The sequence below is a fragment of the Protomyctophum parallelum genome, assembly GCF_964188405.1.
Source record: "Protomyctophum parallelum genome assembly, chromosome: 7".
In the NCBI taxonomy this organism is placed as follows: domain Eukaryota; kingdom Metazoa; phylum Chordata; class Actinopteri; order Myctophiformes; family Myctophidae; genus Protomyctophum; species Protomyctophum parallelum.
Window position 1 is genome coordinate 29,476,428 of NC_139705.1, and position 21,638 is coordinate 29,498,065.

The window sequence follows — 21,638 nt, forward strand, 5'->3', positions numbered from 1 at the left end:
CTTCGTGTACGAATAGTTTTCATAATCCTCATGGGGGCCCGTGCCGCCCCCCCGCCCCCCTGCCGCAGCGGGGGGGGAAATAAGTTGTATTTTTCGCTGGTACTTTTATTTACAGATTGGTAAAGTTGTCAAACTGTAGCTTTCTCTGGACGAAGACCTTCTTAGCTGGTGGTGGTTTCATTGTGAATGAAAACAAGTAAGCACTGAGCAGAGCACAGTACTGTAGGCATATTTTATACCTACCTGGCTAGGTGAAAACAAAAGAAACCCGATTAGCATTTTAGTACTTGGGTGGGGCCAAGAGGTGTTAAAATTTTAGGAATTCCCCGAAAATCCTCATGGGGGCCCTTGCCCCCCGGCCCCCACAGACTCTACGTCACTGAGCGACACGCTTTGATCTCGCCGCAAAGTGCTATAGTTCCAAACATTGCTCCTATGGCTGGAACTATCCCATTGAGATAGAATGAGCACTTCCACATTCCATTGTTACAATTCCGAGTCAACACTAGTGTCGCCACTCTCTTACTATATTACTCTGCCAAAGCTGGGCTGAGAGAATGAGGAAATACTGCTGGAGTGACCAAATGATTTGGGCTCGTCTGTGGCATGCCGACTTTAGGATGGTGCTGACTGATAGAATGTTTCAGATGGAGAAAAAAAAGTTAACAGATTTGAATCGAATATTTAGGAAAAGTCATGGAAGTGGAACCTTCTGAGAGCTTCACAGGCAAAGATAATCGACTTCAACATCTCAAAATGTGTCAGAAAGACCTCTGGTGTTAATTAGTATCATCTGTAAAACCTGGGAAGGAAGTCGGAAAATATAGGCCCAGAAGTAGGAAGAGTTATTTTCAAAAAGGCTGCTGTGCAAGGAGCCTATTGGCCTGTCCTGTATGGTGCATATGGTGGTGTGTTATGGTACTAGGACATGGGATATGCAGTCTGCTCGGCAGATGGAGAGAGATGGAGTGTCGCTCAGGTTTCCTTTGTGAGCCAGTCTGCTCTGCGTTGGTCGCCCACACGCCCACACTCCTCAGCTTCCATCCTCCGCCTCGCCCGGTCAAATATGTGACCGGTGAGTCATCCCTGGCTCTCTTTCTCTCTCCCTATCCTCCATGCTGGGTGTCTTAAAATACCCTCTCTAACTGGACAGCCATGCCAGAGCCAAGGCCCGTAGCGTAGAGGAGAGAGAGAGAGCTGTAGCAAACACAGCTGTAGCTCGTCGGCGGCGTTGGTGTAGGGCAGGCGATGCTGAAATGGCCGGTGGTCATCGGGGGGGCCGGTGGTCATCGAGCGAGCTACAAAACGAAGAAAGTGCAGTTCAGAGACCTGAGTAATTAGACGTGGCAGAGCGGAGCGGAGTGGGACTTGCTGTCTGAATCCTATCAGGGGTTGCCAGGGTGTTGCAGCTGAATGCTTTTACAATCACTATGGAAGCTGGAGGAGAATATGGAAGCTATAGGGGTGAATATGAGAGAGCGAGAGAGAGGGGGGGGGGGGAGGAGGGATTGAGGCAAGGAAAGTTGTGGAGTCTCCTCCCTCTCTCTCAATTCTATTACATTCAATAAGGGCCTTTCTCGGCCCCACCCCTCTCCAATTGTTTATATTGTGTATAGTTTCCAAGATGGCCGCAGCACCAGGAGGGGGTGGGGCGAAGGTGAGCGGGTAGGGTCGACATATGCCCTTACTGGGCTGTGTTCACAAATTCAAGACACCTGTCTTGTGTTTGTCTTGTGTCTTTGTTTAATGGCCGCTCCAATGCATTTACAATGGGGGAGGGGGGCAGAACACATCCATCAAAGCTGTGTTCAGACACAAAACAGGTGTCAGACAGACACAAGGCAAGTGTCTTGAATGCAGCCCAGTAAGGGCATATGTTGACCCCACCCGCTCACCTCTGCCCCACCCCCTCCTGGTGCTGTGGCCATCTTGGAAACTAAACACTTTATAAACAGTGGGAGAGGGGTGTGGCTGAGAAAGGGCATTATTCAAGAGGGCAAACATGCGTTTACATTGCCACGGTAAAGTGTGTGTGTGGGGAAAAACCTAAAATAGTCCACTTGCCAGAATGTGAAACGTGAAACGTTTTATGTTAGAAATGTAGGTTTTTATGCCTGTATTGATAGGGAACAGTAGAGAGACAGGAAAGGGGGAGAGAGATGTGGGGAGTGACACGCAGCAAAGGCCGTCAGGCTTTTGAGTCGAACCCGCAACACACCGTCCGTCCGGCTGGCTTGGCAGGTGCCCAGATGAACCGTCTACTTTATCATATAGTACTGTACGTGAAATTAGCATATCTACAAGCTCACAGCATGTCACGCTTGTAGATCTGTCTCTTCTTCTCACAACGCATTATTCTTTGTCGGTGTCTGTGTGTTGTCTTGTTTTCCATTTAGACGTCCTCCTCCTGTCACAACATCTCACACATCTCTGCTGTGTGTGTGTGTGTGTGTGTGTGTGTGTGTGTGTGTGTGTGTGTGTGTGTGTGTGTGTGTGTTTGCACATCGCTGGATACGCTTCACCAGAGAGAGAGATATGCAGGGGCGCTTAGTTATTAGTAATGTTTTTCTCAGAGAAAAAAACAACCCTTTTGGGTTGTTTATAATCTGTCTGAATAGTACGTGTGTGACTGTGATGTCTTGCTGCAGTTGGCAGGTAGTTAAAAAGTGAAGCTTGGTACCTGCAGCTAGTTTTGAGACAGTGACTGCCTTCTCTCCATTTAATTCTTTCTCTCCCCATCTCCATTTCTCTCTATCCGTCTGGTCTCTCTCTCTCTCTCTCTCTGCCTCCATCAATTCATTTAAATTCCATTCGAAGGAGCTTTATTGACCTGAGAAAACATCCATTTCACATTGCCAAAGGAAGTGTCGAGATAAAACTATCACAAAACTAAGAAGTCTGTGTGCAAAGAGAGCTACAGTATGTCACGTTGAGACTTGTGGGGAAACGGAAACTAGCTTATTAAGCCACAAAGGTGTAGGCAGGTTGGTCTCTTGTAGGGCACAGTGGGGCACTCACACACACACACACACACACACACACACACACACACACACACACACACACACACACACACACACACACACACACACACACACACACACACACACATACACACACACACGGCATTATTACCTTTGTTTGCCCTCTTGACAAATGGCGCTGCCAACTGAATACCTGCCACCTGCTCACTGTCACGACTGTCTGGCACCCGCATTTGAGTTATCATGGAAGAACTTTGATGAGTGTCTGTTGTCCACATGTCAGTTGTTCAACTGTCTTCATAGACCTGTTGTCCACATGTCAGCTGTTCAACTGTCTGTACAGACCTGCTGTCCACATGTCAGCAGAGATCCAGTAGAACTAAATGTTAGGGAGGGACTAGTGGAGAAGAGATCCAGTAGAACTAAATGTTAGGGAGGGACTAGTGGAGAAGAGATCCAGTAGAACTAAATGTTAGGGAGGGACTAGTGGAGAAGAGATTCAGTAGAACTAAATGTTAGGGAGGGACTAGTGGAGAAGAGATCCAGTAGAACTAAATGTTAGGGAGGGACTAGTGGAGAAGAGATCCAGTAGAACTAAATGTTAGGGAGGGACTAGTGGAGAAGAGATCCAGTAGAACTAAATGTTAGGGAGGGACTAGTGGAGAAGAGATTCCGTAGAACTAAATGTTAGGGAGGGACTAGTGGAGATCCAGCGAAGAGATCCAGTAGAACTGAAAGACAAGCCATTTTACGTTTGGTTGTGCTCTGAAATACAGCAGATCTACAAGCTCGTGACGTGTTATAGATATATTTATATAATATAATATATATTTTCAGCATGCAAACAAGGGCTTCAAACAAAATTAATGTTGTGCCTGGGGAGGAAGTGTGATGTACAAATGTTTATTCCATTGTGGTTTGTGGATTACTAAAGCTCTTGCAAAATGCCATTTTGGCATTACCGTGTGTGTGAGTGTGTGCGTGCGTGCGTGCGCACATGCATGACCATTATGTGTGCGTGCGACTATGCGTGCATGCATAAATGACCATAATGTGTGCATGCACAAGTTTGCGTGTGTGTGTGTGTGCGCACGTGCGTGTGTGTGTGTGTGTGTGAGCCTCAGCCTGATGGCCTCAAAAGTCTAATATCTCCCCCGATCCATGGGGATCAAATGTGTTCAAATCCCGGGCGTTACACACACATGACCATCTGTGCGTGTGTGCGTGCGCAGTGGTCATGGTGTCATGTGGTCAGGGCGTGTCCTGGCATTCGGCTTCATTTGGACCGACTGGTAGAGCAGAGATATGGGACAGTATTCCATGTGGTACAGTTGGACTGACAGAGCACAGATATATGCTGCTACGAGCGCCAAGAAGCTCCAGTGCTAGCCATATGTCTGTAAGTGTCGGGGCACCAACTTGCCCTGAAGTCTTAAAGATGGAGTGCCACAATTTTTGTATTTTTCCAGTTTTTAATGTGTCTATGAGGTAACAGTATACTTCATTAGACACCCTGGGGTCGTTTTTATGTGCAATGGTGTATTAACTTTGTATTTAGGGTTTCTTCCTGAAGGCTGAACCCTTGACAGTCAAACGGGCCAATGAAATAAACAGTAATATAGTGACATCACCTGTGTAGTTTATGCCTGTCCAACAGTAGTGGCAACATAAAAAATAAAATAAAACGGAATGTCTAATATCCACCGTGGTGGCTGAGACCAGAGCCATTGAGTAATGGTTGAGACGAAGCAGGGAAAGATACATATCGCCAGTCTTACCCAATACCAAATCTTTGTTTTATGAACACAAGGCTGCTGTATTTTATACCTCATACTAAGCATTTAAAGTATGAGGTATAAAGTACACTGGCGTTATGTATCTTTCACTGCTTCGTCTCAACCATTACTCAATGGCTCTGGTCTCAGCCACCGCGGTGGATATTAGACATTCCGTTTTATTTTATTTTTTATGTTGCCACTACTGTTGGAGCAGCCATAAACTACACAGGTTCATCTCGATGTTCTGGGCATCTTTGCAGTGTTAGTAAAAAAGGAGGTAAAGGAGTAAAGTTTGAGGCAAACTAACATCAGTCACTGATGCCGTTCACTGTAGTGGAAGAGGTGCGCCTGGTGAGAGTTTTATCCCCGCAGCTACGTCGATTCCGCCTACAGGAAATACGTAGGCTGCGGCCATGAGACCAGCTACGGAATCGGTCTATAGATTCTCTTCCAAACTGTGGATGCATTGGCGACTTGTCTGCATGTTAGACATTGAAAACCTTTTTTCTTTCTTTCTTTCTTCTTTCTTTTATACTGTGATGTATGTATGTATTTTTTTAAGTGTTACCTATATTCTTTTAAATAAACGGTTCAAAAGGATAAAAAAAAAAACATATATAGAGTCGCTCGGTGCGTCATAATAATGTATAATACTGCATCTCATCATAGGAAAAACAAGACGAATAAAGTCAACAGTGCAAAGCCAAACAAAAAAGTGGCCATTGGTCAGCACAAGAAAGAGTGAGAAACCAGGTTATGCTTTGATTGTCCTAGTTGTGTGTCTCGTTGTGACCTTTCCGCGCAACAGGCACAAAGGACTTCCCAAGTCTTTCACCTGCGAGTCGGGAGGGAGAATCTGTCGTTTCCAGCGTTTGCTCCAGTACCCCATTATCTCTAGGTGGATGCTAGATCCAATCATGTTTTGATCAACCATTCTGGGCGGGAACCCCTTCTAGTGTTTTAAGCATTATGTTATACTGTAGCTATTGAAACATAGCAGATCTCCAAGCTTGTAGCGTGGCACCGAGTGCCGCGCTACGAGCTTGTATAGGTCTGCTATTTGTTATCGTGAAAATGTGGTGCAAATCTTTGAATATATATTCTTTCAGAGCGAACGCTTTTAACTCAAATCTTTGCTTCTGGAAGGTCCTTAGAACAATATATTTTGAGATGGGGTTCGGCGGCCAAATACATATCATTCTGGGGGTCCGTGACCTAACATTCTTTGAGAACCAGTTAAAACTATCATGATTTAGAAGACATTTGTAGAATCAAACTTATAGGTTCTAAATGGGTTAATTATGCATCATTAGGCCCAGGCCGTAGCGTAACGGTCTGGGCACCGGACTGGTAATCCAGTCGCAGTGTGCCGCGGGTTCGACTCCCGGACCCGACACGGCCTTTACTGCATGTCATCCCCCCATCTCTCTCCCGTTTCCTGTCAGCCTACTGTCTGTCCCTTCAAAAATCAATAAAAGGCGTAAGCCGCAAAAAAAAAATCTTAAAAAAAAAAATTATGCATCATTAGCCCTACAGGCTAGTGAAGCGGAGGCGCTAGTTTTGCTACGCCACTACCACAGAACACACCCTGAGAGAGACATCCTGGGTCAAACTCTAGTTTAATCTCTGTGATCTATCTCTACTACAGCCTCGTCGTTGCTGCTGCGCCACGTTTGGGGAAAGAAAGTTAAAGATTTTATAAGCCTGTATGTGCCTCGACCTTCCAGCCAACCACCCGCCCACTCTCTCTCTCTCTCTCTCTCTCTCTCTCTGTCTCTCTGTCTCCGTCTCTCTCTTTTTTTTTACTTACGCAAAAACAATGTGAGTACTTGTTTGACCACTTTGGTCTTCCTATTCATATGAGAGAGAGAGAGAGAGAGAGAGAGAGAGAGAGAGACACACACACACTATGGCACTTTGTGGTCGTGGTAAATCAATAGAACGGTGTCCTCTATTACAGACCTCTGTGTTTTCCTGCCATCGATCCTGTCAGCCCACATGCATTATTTTATAGAGTGAAGCCTGTCCTGTCTGTCAGCCCACATGCATTTATAGAGTGAAGCCTGTCCTGTCATAGCCTGGTTAATAAACCAGACGCACGGACCGCGGGATATTAGTCTGGGGAGGCTCAGCTTGGATTTAATTTCCGTCAAAGGTCTCAAGCATTAAAAGTCACTGTACCAAAGCCCGCCCATATTGCATACCGTGTCCCGATTGGCCGCCCCATTTCTCTGGTCTAGGAAATGGGCGTACAATTGAGCCTCTCCAGACCGTAATCCGCCGGCAGGCAATTTATTTTTGCCAACGGCTGATTCGGTCTGGTTTATTAACCAGGCTAGTCCTGTCAGCCCACATGCATTTATAGAGTTAAGTCTGTCCTGTCAGCCCACATGCATTTATAGAGTGAAGTCTGTCCTGTCTGTCAGCCCACATGCATTTATAGAGTGAAGTCTGTCCTGTCAGCCCACATGCATTTATAGAGTGAAGCCTGTCCTGTCAGCCCACATGCATTTATAGAGTGAAGCCTGTCCTGTCTGTCAGCCCACATGCATTTATAGAGTGAAGCCTGTCTCAGCCCACATGCATTTATAGAGTGAAGCCTGTCTCAGCCCACATGCATTTATAGAGTGAAGCCTGTCTCAGCCCACATGCATTTATAGAGTGAAGTCTGTCCTGTCTGTCAGCCCACATGCATTTATAGATTGAAGCCTGTCCTGTCTGTCAGCCCACATGCATTTATAGAGTGAAGCCTGTCTCAGCCCACATACATTTATAGAGTGAAGCCTGTCCTGTCTGTCAGCCCACATGCATTTATAGAGTGAAGCCTGTCATGTCTGTCAGCCCACATGCATTTATAGAGTGAAGCCTGTCCTGTCTGTCAGCCCACATGCATTTATAGAGTGAAGCCTGTCCTGTCTGTCAGCCCACATGCATTTATAGAGTGAAGCCTGTCATGTCTGTCAGCCCACATGCATTTATAGAGTGAAGTCTGTCCTGTCAGCCCACATGCATTTAAAGAGTGAAGCCGGGCCGATAACTCTCAGCAATCCTACCTGTGGATCCATATGCCGAGTGACGGCCGACAAGACGTCAGGCTGACGGAGATGGGGGACAGGGGGGTAATTGTTATTTTCTGGTGTTTTGTTGTCCGTTGGACCGAATTCAGTTTCTTCGCCACGTTCAATTCGTTGTTATTGCAGCCGGCCGGTCGGTCGCTTCTCGAGCTGGTCTGAATGCGAGGAGCGTTGTTCATTACTCAACTGCAACACTTGTAAAATGTCATGCCAATAAAGCCTGTTGAAGAGAGAGAGAAAGAGAGAGAGAGAACAGCTGAATAAGTGTGTGCTACAGACTGCTATGGGTACAGACAGACAGACAGACAGACAGACAGACACCCAATGGTGCGTTCCTGAAAGGAGGATTAGTGATATACGGGACATCATACTTTACTCACTCCAAGCAATGATTTAACTTGAACAGGTGTCAGTCCCGGTCCCCAATTTACTCCTAATCGACTTAGTGGGGAGCTTTATTTAATTGATAACGCTCTTGGAATCAATCAATCCTGCAGTGTGTGTGTGTGTGTGTGTCTATTCCCGAAGGCTGACAAGTTAAGCTTTAATGCTTGTAATCTTCCGTGGAGGAGAAGACATAGCCTAATAATCAAGTTTTCGGGGAACCAGTGTGTAATTTAATCATTTTTACTTTCGTGCCACCGGCGCCTTAAATGGCAATTGTCCCCATGTCCACTTAATTTGAAGTCAATTACCTGCAAGAGAGAGAAACGGAGAGTGAGGGAGAAAGAAAGAAAAAAAAAAAGTGCCAAATTCTAATCATTGTTTGTTTTCTGTTACAATTTGTTGAGATTTAATCCTCGACGCCCCTGCGTTTTCTCTCCATCAGGGTTTAAACTACGTTTTTTTTTCATAACAGAGCTAGGTCAAGTTGTAATTAAGATCGCACACAGGGCTGAGAAAGTGAATGATTGTCCTGCTAGGGAGCAGCAAATTCCTCTAGAATGAGGTGTTGTTGGTGGAATTACATCAATACAGTCTGAGTCTGGGGCAAAGGCACCGACGACACCGCCATCTGTAAATGGATCCCTGAAACAAAAGGGATTAAAAAATAAAAATTAACGAGAGAGAATTGTCCACCGCAGTTCTAGTTTTAGTCATAGTTTTTTTGGAATAAAACTTAATTTAATTTTAGTCATATTTTAGTCATCTGAAGTTAGTGTTAGTCTAGTTTTAGTCGATTTTGGCGGGCCTTGACGGTGTTTTAATGGCTGATTTTAGATTGGTTGCAAGCAATTGGTCTACAAGCATGTCGCACTGCGACGTGTTGTGAGGTTGCAGATCTGCTATTTTTAGAGCACAACCAAGTATAAGGAGTCAACCCACAGTGCCTAGTCCCTCCACGTGCCGGATGGCCTGCCCAGTACCGGCAGAGTAGTTCTGGAACAGCGGATTGTGTGTTCCTGTTTTTTCCTTAATGGGTTAATGGGTAGCTACTGGGACGTAAGTCAGGACTTGATCACCCCGACTGGGTCACCCAAGTGAGGACCTTCGGATACATCACTGAGGATACGTCCCAGGTGCATGCCATCCATGCAATGTTTTGTCGTTCTTAAAGTGTCTTGTCCACTTGTACGTCCCATGACATTTTAATCTTGTTTTTATTTGGTGGCAAAATTGTCAATATATTTAGTCCTGGTTTTAGTCATCAAAGCTTAGTTTTCATTTAGTTTCCATTTAGTTTTCCTCTGTGGGAAAAAAGGTAGTCGACATACATTTTTCGTCATAGTTTTAGGCGACAAAATGTCCAGTCCTCCGTCCGGATCTCCACAGATCCATGCTTTAATACAGACAGATTGTCTGTCAAGGCCTCCAAACAGCTACAATGCAAACAGAATGCACTTCTTGCCCTGCTTTTTTGGGGTAGGAGGAGGAGGAGGAGGGAAGGCAGGCAGGCAGAGAAGTGTTTTTAAATGCAAATGTCGATTTTTGATTACTTTAGCTTTTTCTCTGCCTCTCTTTTTAGACCCGGCACTACTCTATTCAGTTTGAAACATTTTAATTGGTTTAGCTGGTGGAGTCTGACAGTATTATGCCCTCAACGTCTGTCATAGCGAGGCACCGAGTGCAGCGCTACGAGCTTGTAGATCTGCTATGTTTTGAAAACTCGTGAAATGCGCAAATCTTTGAATATATATTCTTTCAAACACTTTAAATTCAAATCTTTGCTTCCGAGGGGGGTCCCTGGAACTACATATTTTCAGATGGGGGTCCGTGGCCAAATACAGATAATTCTGGGGGTCCTTGACATGAAAAAGGTTGAGCACCACTGACATATAATCTTTTTCAGAAAACTGGTAGGATTTAGAAGACATTTTGTAGAATCGAGCTCATTCTAAATGGGTTAAGCGGTCTTTGAGTTCTTCTTGCCGCGCGGCGGCTCCTCAATTTGCCGGCTTTATGTGGTTCACCCGCTTTGAGCCGTGGGTCAAGACTATAACTCACATTGTTGAGGCAGGGGCCGACCCACCGACCGGGGGGAGCGAGGAGAGGCTCCAGAATCCCATCAGCGGAGCGCTGTGTCCTCATTCCCCGTGGCCCCCCTGTGTCCCCCCGGTGTCCGGCTGCCGTTGATAACTCTAATAGAAATGGATGGCTTTCATACCGCGCTGAGATTAAACAGTGAGATGGGCCTGGATCCCAGACGAGGACACCGACCCCCCCTCTCTCATTCTGTGTGTGTGTGTATGTGTGTGTGTGTGTGCCTGTGTCTGTGTCACTGTACTTCTGAGGACCGCATGTTCCCACCAACGTATTGCAGAATTTGAGGAGTAGACGTTTGTGAGGACATTTTTTAAAGGTTTTATGACATTCATTTCATTTATTTTAGTTTTTCTTTTTTCTTTTAGGCTTTATGACCTCAATTACACCCAAAAAAGGTTTGGAAGCCTTTTGAGCTACAATGAAAACAGGCAAAACGGTGAAAACAGTGACATCTGCTGGCAAATCCCATTGACATATATGTGATTTGCAGGATCTTACATCACTAACAGCAGGAAAATCTGTTTGAGCCAGCACCTGTTTGAGCCAGAAAACCCCAGATCACAGAAAATCTACTGAATGTTAAAAGTTCATGTTTTTGGGTGCAATTGAGATAAGAAAACCTTTTTTTTAATGTCACAATCCCTTTAATGGTTTTGGTTTTGTTAGTGTATTTGCATTGAAGCCCCCTGGTGGCTGATGTTCACAAGGTCTCTAAGAGCTGTGAGCTTTTATTGTAATGTTGTGTTTCCTGTGTCCTTTTGAGCAGAGTAATCAACTCAACCAGGATCAGATGTTACTCATAAACACACACAACTCAACAAGTCATTCTATACTCTCACCTATATATGGTCATGAAGTTTGGGTCAAGACCGAAAGAATAAGGTCACAAATACAAGCGGCCGAAATGAGCTTTCTTCAACGGGGTGGCTGGCATCTCCCTTAGAGATAGGGTGAGAAGTTCAGTCACACGAGAGAGACTCGGAGTAGAGTCACTGCTTCTTCGCCTGGAAAGGAGCCAGCTTACAGTAGGTGGTTCGGGCATCTGGTTAGGATGCCTCTCGGGCGTCTCCCTAGGGAGGTCCTCGAGGCACGTCCCACTGGGAGGAGACCCCGGGGCAGACCAAGGCACAGTTGGAGGAAACACATCGACTCACATCGACGACTGGAGTAGAGCCCTGCGCGGGAGTGATTTATTGATCCCGCTCCCGCCCGCTCCTGTTGAATTTCAGACGAATCCCGCCCGCGCCCGCAATTACTTTCTTTTTGACCGCCTGCAGTGACCGCCTGTCCGCCGCTCCCGCCCGCAACAAAAAAAGAAGTCGCATTTAGTCCCGCACCATACCGCAATTGCTGGGGGGGGGGGGGAGGTGAGAGACTGCGTGTTAAAACCAAATATACTCATTGTTGTTAGGCCGTGTTGGGACCCATGAAAAAGTGCTTAGAAAATGAGTTTCGTTCCCATGTCATGCGAACTACTCATTCAATGCATTTTTTCATAGATAATACCCTTCTAGACTTTGGGTTAAAAGTTCTACTCATAATATCCTGCAGTATTTTGTCACAAGCCATAAATGTAAAAACAGTGTATAACCAAAAAACGAAAATCTTGGGCTGCTGTTTTTGCTTGTAAAATGTGTTTTTGGCAACACAAAGTCTTTCTCAAATGTCAAATGCATATACTTAACATCTGAAAGTATTGGTGCCTTTAGTTTACTCATATGTGAATTTAGATTATGAAATGTAGCATTTTTGTTAAAGAATATGCTTCAACTTAAGTGTTTGCCACACAGTACAATGAATCCTACACAGTAAATTGTGCCAAAAGCTTATGTTTCATACATAGAAAATGTCTCAACCTACTGTGTAATGAAAAGTAGAAAAGAAAATCAGGGCACCTTGGACCAAAATGGCAGAAAATCTATCCAAATGTTACCACACCCCCCAAAATTGGAATAATGCAAAGAAATGGACAAGACTAAAAATTTAAGTAGAGGTCAGAATTATTACAACATATGGTATGAAACATTCATTTATTTACAAGTTCCGCAAAGTGTCACAGCAGCTGTCATTTGTACATCCAACCCCCCCCCCCCCCCCCCAAGGAAATATATGAAAATACAAAATAGCATACAAATGCATCACAATAAAACCTTCTGTTGGCTGTGTAAGTAGTCTGTGCTGTTTGCATTTATGCATTGCATTTAAATGGATGAAGGCAGTGTGGCAATTCTTTAACATCTTAATAATTGCTGAACAAAACAAGTAGTAGGCCATGGTAACATGTTGGGTTACTCATCCCTATCACTTTCATCAGAGTCATCATCCCATGTACCTCTTTCTTCTGTTTCTTTTGACACATTTTCACAGTCCTGGCAGTGACATAAATCAGTGCAAGACAGTTTTGCAGACATACATGAACATCTTTCAGTCTCACATTTGCTTTTTTTTACAATTACAGTGGACTACCTGCAACACACTATCGGACTGTGGATTGTGTTGAAGGTAGGAGGTGCTTTCAATGTGTAAACTGACTTCGGCAGTGGCTGTCTGTCTGGTCTAGACATTGTTTCAACAACAGAACTGACAACTGTGTTCCATGAAGCACAGTGTCCTAATCTATTCAGTAGTGACAGAACATTGGATGAACCTGTTAAATGGCGAACATGTAGTTAGACCAAGACACAGTGACTTAGGCGTCTGCTTCCGACCTTTAGATGCACAATGTATTGACAAACAGATAAAACTTTTAGGTTCACATCTTCAGGAATATCAACATAACAGTCTAGTGTTGGTTCCTCTGTTGCACCTATAATCCAGGAAATTACATTGAATAGTTCAACTGGCACAACAGATTTTGCTTCAGAAACATTCAAATCCTCTGCTGTGGGAGGCCAAGGGCATTTCATACCGGTAGTTTCATTTACAAGTTCAATAGTTTGTCCAGATGTTTGTTCATTGTCACTTTCAGCTTGGCTTACCTCGGTTGACTCAGTTGTTGTCGTGTCTGATGGATAGCCTGTCTAACAGTGTATCTGCTGATAATGTTTCAACAAAAACCAGTTTGGAGATGTTGCGCGTTGCAGCAGGGGGAAATCACGGGCCAACCGCCTTTTCAGTTTATCCTGCCTGCAAAATGAAAATATAGAAAAAGATGAGCACAAATGTATAAATAAAGGGATTTTTTCACAATGAGAAACAAATTAATTTAAACATACTGTCATAGCCTTTCTTGTGAGCGAATAAATCAATAAAATTGAAACTTTTCAGTATGAAAGAGGTTCTTTTTTGTTTACTGAACTGTCAAGGACACAGTTACCTGTAGTCTGAAGCATCAATATCCTCATTCTTCTTAACAATGTCTATGAACTTCTTCCTTAGTTGGTTCATTTTCAGGATTTCTTGTTTATCGATAATCCTTTGACGGATGACTCGTTCGCAGAATCTGTTGTAGCTGGCAGCAAAGGGTTGTTCATTTCTGAAAACACACACACACACACACACACACACACACACACACACACACACACACACACACAGACAGACAAAAAAATACTCAACATGTGCAAAGGTGTCTGCTGTCAACATTGTATCTAAAGACAGCCAAAATACAGAGTATATATATAGTATCACACATTTACGATTCAAAATGTGGGTGAAATTTGTTTTTGTATCTTCTATCCATTATATGGTTATTACAAGAAAAAAATAGGTGAAGGGGGGGGGGGGGGGGGCAAGGAGATCAAGGCAATAAAAGAAAATGCTCCCTCTCTCTCTGTACGTGTGTGTGTGTGTGTGTGTGTGTGTGTGTGTGTTGGGTGGGGGGCTGTAAAGGACAGTGACCTGCCCCCTTGACCTCCATGCATTCCTGGGTTAGGGTTAGCTAATAAAGTAGTAATTCAATCAGCAGTGTTTCAGTCTCTTATGTAGATAAACACTTTTTTTTAATCAATGATAAGTAATATAATATAATAATTAGTGGTGGGCATAGATTTTTTTTTTTAATCTAGATTAATCTCACTGCAATTCTGGAGTTAATCTAGATTAATCTAGATTAAACTCTGCCGAAAGCATTGAAAATATGTGTGTGCTACCTAAATAATGACCAGAAGTAAATCCTTGAACGGGCCACGTGGCCCATTAGACCAGGAGCCCTATCATAATTGGTAATGAAAATATAATAATAATGTTCAATACGATGTACGTGTGTTATACATTGTTTATTCAGTTAAACACGAATAACCATAAACACGTTACCATACAGGCAATTTGAAACAGTGGGTGCAAGAACAACCCCCTTTTCTGGGATATGACATTAATTAAACTGTAAACCTAGAGGTGATGAAGAACTGTTTACAGTCAGTAGTTTGACGAACACTTTTCCCCGGAGCCATATTAGGTCACATTCTCATCTAATACTTCGGTAGACTCATGCGTATGGGTGGAGATTTGGGGATTCTTGCATATTTAATTTGCTGCGGTTTGCCTTCACACTGTCATCCGTAGCAATTGTAAACGCAGCAGGGGGGACCTTTATCAATGTGTTCCATTCATAAACCTAGCCTACAACACAGTGAAATCTATTGTGATAAAATTATACTCATAACGTGCATGTGTCGTGCCGTCACACACTGTTCTTTTTGGCATGGAGGCACAGAGCTGAGCGCACTGATAACAGACAGCAGCGCAAAATGTTTACAGTTTATTGAGATGAAAGTTCCACTCCCCACTAGTCCCCACACAGTGACAGCACTCCATGTTTACGGCACGCACAGACAGAATATTCTGTAGGCTATAATACTATTACACTGCACTGCAGTGTTCTTCTTTCTTAAGCAATTGATTAATGTACACCTCGCGACCAGGGCTTCAGTCTCCTCATTCGACCACGTCTATTCACGGTAACGGGACATCTTTGCGCTGCGTAAAATATGCTTTATCCTTCTCCAACTGTGTTCAGCTCCTCACCCGCCACATTGTTTGCTTCATTTCCTTTATTTACTGCGGTTGCACCGAGGTTTTCATTGGGAAGCTTCTTGTAAAGAAATTTCCCCTGAAGCAAACCCGGGTTCACAGAGTCCTGCATGCTGACGTTTGATGTGGCACGCCGCACTGTTCATTAATTTCATCCGTGTCCGGTTAGGTTAGGATTTGTTACCGCCCCGCTCTCAGAGTAATTTATTTCACCTTGTCCCTGTTAGGTTAGGACTTCTCCCTCCCACAGAGTAATTCCGCCAGGTAAAACTATCAAAGCGAAATTCCTAGTTTTATTCCTAGTTTATGCAGTCAATGCAGACCCAGCTCCCAGACCCAACTTTGAGAATAGATTAATGGCGATAATCTTTTTGACGCGCGATAATATTCTCGCGTTAACGCAGCACGTTAACGCCGATAACGGCCCAGCATTAATAATAATATATAAATGCACTACATCACAAGACCACCGCCTTTCTATCTGCAAACTTCCTTACCCAAAAATACATGATATTCAACATATTCAACAGAGTGATCCCACAAAGCCTTGGCCTCAAACACAGCACATCAAAGACCTCTGATTTAATGGGAAAATGATAAGTCTATATGTAAATACCGGTAGCACAGTTATCGTCATAATATGACAAATCAATATTTCACAGTCCAAAGCTGGTAATGCATGTTTTCCAGTCCAATGTTAGTGTGTGTGTGTGTGTGTGTGTGTGTGTGTGTGTGTGTGTGTGTGTGTGTGTGTGTGTGTGTGCGCGTGTGCGTGTGCGTGTGCGTGTGCGCGTGCGTGCGTGCGTGCGAGTGAGTGAGGGGGGTCGCTTACCTGACAGACACTGTTTCTGCTTGTGAAAGCTTCTTCCGTTTTCCACCAACAGTAATATATTTGTCCACAAATGATGCAGATGGCTGGAAGGACATGGCCAGCAGAAGGGACGGGCAAACCTGTCCGAGACCGAAGTTTATTTTGGGGGGTTTCAGACGTGACTGTCCGAGGCAGCGTTCTCCTTCTTCCCCCTGCACCGTCTGTGTGCAGCGATCTACAATCGTCTTTTACAAATAAAGCGACGGTAACACGTGGCGTGAAACACAGCGTCCTCGTTAGAGTCCTTTGATTCCCTTTTACGCACTTTTCCCCGCTGTTTTGGTTTATTTTTCCCCTCTTGGCTGGTTGAACTGGTGGCCGCCCCTCCGCCATTGCTCTAATATTATTATGGGAAGGGAATAAAGCTGCTACGCGATTGGTCCACGTGACCAAAACCACACCACTCCCCTTGCACATATTATTACGCCTTGTAAGAAATAGTGTGTGTGTGTGTGTGTGTGTGTGTGTGTGCGCGCGTGCGCGTGCGTGACTTCGTCAACGAAGCTTTTTCCAGGACGAAGACGAACTAAAGACTAAATAAAAAGTATCCTATGAAGACGAAATGTAATGGACATGTTAGTCAACGAATCAGATGAGACGAAAATGTTAGGGCGGGACGAATGGAAAAGAGATCCAATCAGAACGACCCTCATCGCGTTAGTTTAGGTTGATCCACCTATAATAGGCACCGGTGACAGCATGCAGGAAAACAGCAAGGTCGGTTACACAAACAAACACAACAAGTCGAGAACTCTATGGAGGAAAAACTAGCAGGATAAAGTAAACGTTTGCTTACCGGTAGTTTGAAGAACGTTTCGTTACATTACGATTATTTTATTTCCTTTATTTGTTTAGTTGCACTGTTTTCGCCAGTGCAGTGCGGCACTCCGCAGTCCGCACCCGATCCATTGTACATTAACCGTCAGCAAGTCTTTGACAACAGTGAACAGAAATCATGTCTGTTTTGGGTTTTTTCTATGGTAGTAGCAGAGTAGCACTGTCAATTAGCATCGAACATTTGCGCTCGTTATAGCTAAATACGGTATTAAAAAAATATGAATTATGATCGAAAATCTTAGTTACAATGAAACTGAATGGATGTGTTTTTTTTAAGGGTAACTGTTCCGTTTTGACAGAGTCAGACGATCCGCAATGGAAACACCAGTAACTCCTCCCAGTCACGATGCCTTCTACACGGGCATAATTTCCTCTTTACGTCCCCCGTCTGTCTGGAACCACCAGAGCTCCAATAGCTATAGCAATTATCACAATTTAAATAAATAAGCATATAGAAACTATTTCACATTAACAATGTTGGTAAAACTAAGATATTTGAGGGGAAATATATAATTTATATCCACAAATATATTATCATTGATTAACTCCATTCCTCTACCCTCCATCCCTTTAGTTTCCATGAACATTGTACTTGAATGAATGTCATATCTGCAGTATGCACTGTTAGTCATACTATTGCACTTTTCAGGGAGAGCAGGGTAGACCATATGATATGATCATGGTCATGATGTACATTGTTTTGTTACTAAAAATAAAATGAGACATGTTTCATATTAAAACTAAATATGTGACTGTATTGCATGTTCAAACCTAAAATGTATTTGACTAAGACTAAGCCTAAAAGACTAAGCCTAAAAGACTAAGACTAAAAGACTAAGACTAAACCACAAAGACTAAGACTAAAAGACTAAGACTAGACTAAGACTAGACTAAGACTAGACTAAGACTAAATTATTTTGATATTTCATCGACTAAGACTAGACTAAACAAAATAATTTCAGAAGACTAAATGGGACTAAAGACTAAATGTGTCTTATTCAAAAGAGTAAGACTAAATCAAAATATGCTGAAAAAACCAACACTGGTGCGTGCGTGCGTGCGTGCGTGCGGGGAATGTTCACAGCTGGGCTCTTGTTTTCATCACAGTAAACAAACTAACATTGTATTAGTATCTCTTCCCCGTGTCCATCAGACACTATAAACTCCTCAGTGTATGTATGTACCAAATGGACCCCTACTCCTCAGTGTATGTACCATATGGACCCCTACGGGCCCGTTTGGGTCCTGTTATAGTTCAAACAGGATACATTTAAGGCATGTTCAAGTGTTTTTGACTTTTTATATAGGTATTGTACATCTGTCCGTGAGGGATTTGACATTGTTTATCCCACTAAAATCCTGAAGGCAGGTTTGACCTCTGAGACCGATAAATAAAAGAGGTTTATTGTTAGTGTACTTTGTAGAGGTTTATTAAATGTAGTTAGTGTACTTTGTAGAGCAGGTTCTACTGTGTTGTAAAGGCTCATTGTTACACAGTAATGTCCATTGGGATGATCCTGTGAACATGGATCCACAATATGCTGATGAGACACTTCTGAAGTAACCGAGGATAACCGCACACTATTACACTATTAGGCAGTTCCCTAAACATTAGGAACTTCATGGAATACGCTCCCCTCCCACGTCAAACTGGCCTCTTCCATCGAGGCTTTTAAATCTCTCTCCTCCACGTCATCAGTGCCCATACTCGAGGCGTGGTTGGCAAAAGGGCCCCCCTGTGTGGAGCCTGCATGCTCTCCCCGTGTCCCCTAGGTCACCAAATCACCCTGGGGGGTCCCCACATTATTAAAAAAAAAAATAAGAGTTTACATTTACATTAGTACTTGGTGCATGCATAAACTTTCCTTAACACAATCCCTACTTTTGGCGGAATGCTACGCCATAAGGACTGTAATAACATTCCGCTCGTGTCGGAATGCTCCGTCAGATTAGCTTTATTATGGATATCAATCCGAATCGCTGAGAACTATTTTTTCATTATTATTTTGGCTCAGCCTTTCCTTCTTTAGCGATCCTAGACCGGATCGCGCATGCGTGCTGCCGTCCACTTCCCATTATACAGGCAGACTCAAATCTGAATAACTCCTAATCTACGGAGATCTCCATGGTTTGGTCAATTAGCGCGATGTTCGGAGGTCTTTGCTGATTATCCGGTGGTCTAGATGGAAACATTGGTGCTTTCTAGAGCAAGGATGGCTATATGTTAGCTCGCTAGCATTGACGCTATTTATTTAGCACAATATGGACGTCCACAACATCCGTTTCTGTGCTGCGTGCGCAACCTCTAAATCAGGGGTCTGCAACCTTTTCGACATGAAGTGCCGTGTCTTTATTTCCTCAATAGTGAGCGTGCCATATCGACATTACGTTTAATTATGACACCACATTCAAATTATATATTTCCATCCCATGATTGTTCATACACACATAGCAACCTTACATTTTTCTCCTTCTTTAATTTTTTTCTTTCACATCAGCATGTATGAGTTTTAGACTAAATGTGTATCTGTACCACTGTCTCCCCAGTCAGAGTTCAATGAATGTGGGTTTAAATGAATGTAGAATTATGTGCAGGATGTAATTTGTATACAGATGTGAGTGGACTTAATTTAACTTTAAACCTTTTTATATACATTTAAATTTAAAAAAAAAATCATCTCTCTCACACTTGTGCCAGTGTGCCAGTGACCACCCTCTGCTGTGCCAATGTTGGCACCCGTGCCTAAGGTTGCCTACCCCTGCTCTAAATCGCCCCCACAGACAGTGACAGTCAGAAATTGGATTTGCGTCCAGCAGGTGGCAGCCAAACGGTTAATGATTATATCTGGTTTCAGTATTCATTTAGGATATATTTTCTCTATTATTATGGTTATTTTTGCACTCAGTTTGTGGTGGGGAGGGGGGCGGGGGTCGCGAGACATGGCCAAACCATTTCCTGGCGTCCTCAGCCAAATATGTTGAAAACCCGCACATGTTCTCCCCGTGTCCCCTAGGGTAGGTACCCTCACATGTTCTCCCCGTGTCCCCTAGGGTAGGTACCCTCACATGTTCTCCCCGTGTCCCCTAGGGTAGGTACACTCACATGTTCTCCCCGTGTCCCCTAGGGTAGGTACCCTCACATGTTCTCCCCGTGTCCCCTAGGGTAGGTACCCTCACAAAAAACATGCAGTAATCCTGGTCTCTAAACTACCTCCCCCTGGCCAGCCGGGGCGCCTGATGGAGGTGAAAGGAACTGGTCGGAATAACGTGTTCCGTCCACGTGTTGCAACCAGACGGGGGAAACTTCCCCCTGTCGGGTGGAAAGAAGCAGCTTTGACTCCCCATGCATAGTACAGTAGGAAGCATGAAGTCAGGCAGCCCCCCCCCCCCCCCCCCCAGGTTGGCAGAGGGAGTGTAGCGCACATTACATTAGATAATTGACACTGGGTGAAAAAATGGGATAAAGATTATTAAAACAAAAACAAAAAATACCCACCTTTAAACCATGACTTTTAACCCTGGTTGAGAGGTTCTATCTATGGTCTATATTTAACCCTGGTTGAGAGTTTCTATGGTCTATACTGTATGTCTAAGTATTGTTTCAGTGTGCTGCGTCTTGTATTCTTAAGTGATGCGTCTCAGTTTTTGTTGATTTTTACTGAGTTTTAGCTACAGAGTATTTCGTTCGTTATTTTCCTGTGCATCACTTTGTAAACCTCGAGTTGTAAAATGTCCTTTATAAATGCAGTGGATTGGATAGAGCGGTCTATATGGCGTTGGTCTGTGCGTCCTTATCCTCGGCTCCATAAGTGTCCAGAATAACTGCCAAAGTGATTACGACGGAAGCAGCATAACGACACTGTAGCAGTATAATGACACTGCTTGGTGTCAATAGGTCAGGAGGCTGGAGGGACTGAGAACCACTGATTTATAGAAGCATTCGCCTGCTGGAATGATTTCAGATAATTGATGTGTTTAGTTTGTGTGAGGTCAAGGTCCTTAACATGCCAAGAGCGTGGCGGATAAACCATCCCAAAAAGCTATTAAGCTTGATGTAGCTTATTAAGCTAATAGCTTATTAAGCTATTAGGCGGCAAACTGCATTTCATGTTAGAGTTAGCGTTAGGGTTTGTACCGTAACAGGGTTAGTAGTCGGACACCGCGTCAAACGCGATGTGGGCTGACAACGTCAATATGAGAGTCAATCAGAGTGAAATATGGACACGAGGGTATTGATTTGAGCTGACGTATTGATGTATTGTCCCTTTTTTAAAGTGTTTATTCATGTTTTTTTTTTATTATTGTTTGGACCCAATGTTGTATACATTTTGTGTTGATAAGGGCTGATGAGCATGGCTATTAATTCATTCTGGTCGGGAACCCCTTTTGTTACACTTTAGCTATTGAAAAATAGCAGATCTACAAGCTCATAGCACGGCACCGAGTGCCGCACTACGATCTTGAAGGTCTGATATTTTTATTAAATCCTGAAAATGTGGTGCAAATCTTTGAATATATATTCTTTCAGAGCGAATGTTTTTTAACTCAAATCCTTGCTTCTGGGGAGTCCCTGGAACAACATATTTTCTGATGGGGGTCGGCAGCCAATTTAATAAAATTGCTGGGGTCCTTGACATGA

The 21,638-nt window shown here is 43.8% G+C and overlaps 1 protein-coding gene across 1 annotated transcript in view; it reads left to right on the forward strand.

Moving 5' to 3' along the window:
• The window catches only part of LOC310862010 (metabotropic glutamate receptor 7-like), a gene marked incomplete at its 5' end in the record, with an annotated part of 184,899 nt that overhangs the window by 44,080 nt on the left and 119,181 nt on the right, over positions 1-21,638 (forward strand). The gene's annotated exons all lie outside the window — the stretch shown is intronic.